Source organism: Triticum aestivum, chromosome 6B (genome assembly GCF_018294505.1).
Source record: "Triticum aestivum cultivar Chinese Spring chromosome 6B, IWGSC CS RefSeq v2.1, whole genome shotgun sequence".
Lineage (NCBI taxonomy): Eukaryota > Viridiplantae > Streptophyta > Magnoliopsida > Poales > Poaceae > Triticum > Triticum aestivum.
In genome coordinates, this window is record NC_057810.1 from 549,569,494 (window position 1) to 549,573,289 (window position 3,796).

Below are 3,796 nucleotides of genomic sequence, written 5' to 3' on the forward strand. Positions count from 1 at the left end.
TGCAGGTTGAGAGGAGAATTGAACATCATTGATGCTTCAAACTTGGAGTAGAAACTCCATTGGATACATGCAAGACATGAGCTTATGACTAATCCTTGATATTTCTCTTATGATGAAAATCTTATATCTTGGACATATTTGCATCTTTTATGTTATCTAACCCATGTAGGTACTTAGTTGAATCAAATTCCATGAGATTGTAACCTACTCACATCTTGAGCAATCTCTACATCACCAAGTCTCTATACAAAGGTGGTTGAAGACAAGGAAACACGAAACCATTCAAACATATCCTTTAACAAATTCTATGTTGAGCTTCATGATTGTCATTTTTGGATCCACAAGTGCTCTTCCTTGCAAGAACTAACCCATGTAGGTAGATGGACTCAAATTCCAAGTGGTGCTGCCAACTCTTGATGAGCTACATTAACATTGAGCAACCCACACAAGTTCAACTACATGATCAACACCACCAATCAAGGTATGTTATTCCATCTTAGAGAAGCTTTACTCTGAGTCATGAGCTAAAGCAACTCGACAAGATGTGAATACATCAAGATGCTTAAACGAAAAATGGTAATCCCATTTTGAGCTTAAACGATGAGTATGACCTATGATCAATTGATCTCACTTGACTCCTAAGTCAATATACTCTAACATAGGTGACTTTGTCACCGACCATCTCTAGATGAAGTTCTCTTGTGTTCTTTTCTGTGTTTTTGCATTTGTCTCATGCATATTTGTTTCCCCTTTCAAAAAAAACTTCATCTAGATTTCTATCTTTTTTGTTTGTTCAGCATTTTCTGCATCCAATTCATTGCATATCATTTAGTAAATTCCTTGCAAATCTTTGTGAGATCCTACTAGTTTAGTGAGCTGAGGTGACAAGTGTTTTCTCTGCGATGAACTCGGTTTCACCAACTTGTTGTTTTCGGTCGAACCGATTCCTTTCGGTACAACCGAAGCATACCACTCGGTGCCACCGATTTCACAATAGGAAAAACAGTTTGCCACTTATTCTGTGTTTCTTCTGATCCAGCTCCACTCAATGAATCTTGTCCTCTACAAGAATCACATTTTTATCTTTTGACTTGTGCTATGACTCAAGGACCAAACCCATTCGACAGATTCTTCTTGGAAATTGATGTCAAAGGGGGAGAGAGAGATCACATCAAAGCTTATCATTTAGAGATAGATCACATCAGTGAATATATCACCTCCTCAGGGGGAGAAAGAGATCTCCAGGGGGAGAGAATACTCAAGTAGAAAGTATTTCTCAAGGATCCCAGATGCTTGGTGTTCAAGAGGAGAGATGCCACATGCATTACTGAGGGGAAAGACATGTTCATATGTGCTTATTTGCATTAGTTTGCATTAGCTCTGTTCATTCATATCTTTCAGCTCTGATTTTCTATTCCCTATCTTCTCCCAGTATCCCATGCTTGATTCAGGGGGAGCAGGACATCTAAGGGAAAGAAATCATTTAAATTCATTGCATATCTTTACTCTTGGGGACATGTCTAATCCAATGTGGTACTTAGTACTCACTCTCTACATGTCATCCCAGTCTTGCTATTCTTGTGGTTTCTTCTGTTTGCTCTGGCTAGTAGATGTATCTGTGTTATCTAACCTTGTTTATGCAGGTTCATTCCATCCTAAGCCAACTCAATACTACAAGGTAAGTATATGCATGACAATCATGTGTATGAGGAATTCTTGCTGATGTACATACTGTTTGCAAGAAGGACTCATGAGCATGAAGGTATTTTCTTTAATATTCTTTGCTCTGATGCATATGGCCAAGATACATGTAACTCATTGCCTACTCTATCATGGTTATGCTCTCACATGCTTCTATATTCCATATTCACATGTTTGCATACATGTAGGGGGAGCCTATGCTTGTTACATGTCTTTCCAAAGCTTTACTTGCTATTCTTTATATCCTTATCTAAACCTTTGATGTATGTTGTCATCAATTACAAAAAAGGGGGAGATTGAAAGCACAAGTTCTCCCTAGGTGGTTTTGGTAATTAATGTCAACATATCTCTTGTTGGACTAACACTTTTATCTAGTATATTTCAGACAAATTCAACATTGGAGTGGCATGGACTAAAGGATGTGGGAACTCCTTCAAGATGCTAAGGACAAAGGATTGGCTAAAGCTTCAAGCTCAAGACTCTTCATTCTACATTTTAGTGATCCAAGATCACATTGAGTCTATAGGAAAAGTCAATACTATCAAGAATGGATGAGGTGTTTCTTAATGAGTTTCTTGCTCCACAGTGCTTAGTGATATGCTCCAAAACCCTCAACTACTTTCCCACTTCCACACATATGTCCTAAACCTAAAGTCAAACTCGGCCCCACCGATTCTTTCTATCCGGCGCCACCGAGTTCAGATGTCATAGCCACTGCCACAAACCCTAGGCAAATCGGTCTCACCGATAGGGATCTCGGTCTCACCAAGATGGGATTGTAATATCTCTGTTTCCTTTCGTAACGTTTCGGTACCACCGAGATGAGCGATCGGTCCCACCGAGATTGAAATGTAAACTCTCTGTTTCCCTTTCATAACATTTTGGTCTCACCAAAATGAGCAAACCGGTCCCACCGAGTTTGCCTGACCAACTCTCTGGTTAGCTAATTACCAAAATCGGTCTCACCGAGTTTGTGTAATCAGTCTCACCGAGATTACGTTATGCGCTCACCTAACCATATCGATCCTACCGAGTTGCATGTCGGTCCCACCGAAAATCCTAACAGTCTCTATGTTTACTAAATCGGTCTGACCGAGTTTGTTAATTCGGTCCCACCGAGATTGGTAAATTGTGTGTAACTGTTAGATTTTGTGTGGAGGCTATATATACCCCTCCACCTCCTCTTCATTCGTGGAGAGAGCCATCAGAACAAACCTACACTTCCAACTTACCAGTTCTGAGAGAGAACTACCTACTCATGTGTTGAGGCCAAGATATTCCATTCCTACCACATGAATCTTGATCTCTAGCCTTCCCCAAGTTGCTTTCCACTCAAATCCTCTTTCCACTAGATCCAAATCCTATGAGAGAGAGTTGAGTGTTGGGGAGACTATCATTTGAAGCACAAGAGCTAGGAGTTCATCATCAACGCACCATTTGTTACTTCTTGGAGAGTGGTGTCTCCTAGATTGGCTAGGTGTCACTTGGGAGCCTCCGAGAAGATTGTGGAGTTGAACCAAGGAGTTTGTAAGGGCAAGGAGATCACCTACTTCGTGAAGATCTACTGCCAGTGAGGCGAGTCCTTCGTGGGCGACGGCCATGGTGGGATAGACAAGGTTGCTTCTTCGTGGACCCTTCTTGGGTGGAGCCCTCCATGGACTCGCGCAACCGTTACCCTTCGTGGGTTGAAGACTCCATCAACATGGATGTACGATAGCACCACCTATCGGAACCACGCCAAAAACATCCGTGTCTCCAATTGCGTTTGAATCCTCCAAAACCCCTCCCTTTACATTCTTGCAAGTTGCATGCTTTACTTTCCGCTGCTCATATACTCTTTGCATGCTTGCTTTCTATATGTTGTGAATGTTAAACTTGTGCCTACACTCCACTTAAACTTAAAGAAGCTAAAAACTACAACTTTGGTACTTAGTGTCTAATCACCCCCCTCTAGACACCTCTTCTCAAGGTCCTACACTACCCCCATGCACCGCCCCCGAGCCAAGCCCCTTGCCGAATCGTAAGTACCGCAAGATGCCTTACATCTAATATTTTTCTAGATTATAAGGATAATATCAAATTTCGTGTTTCAGTC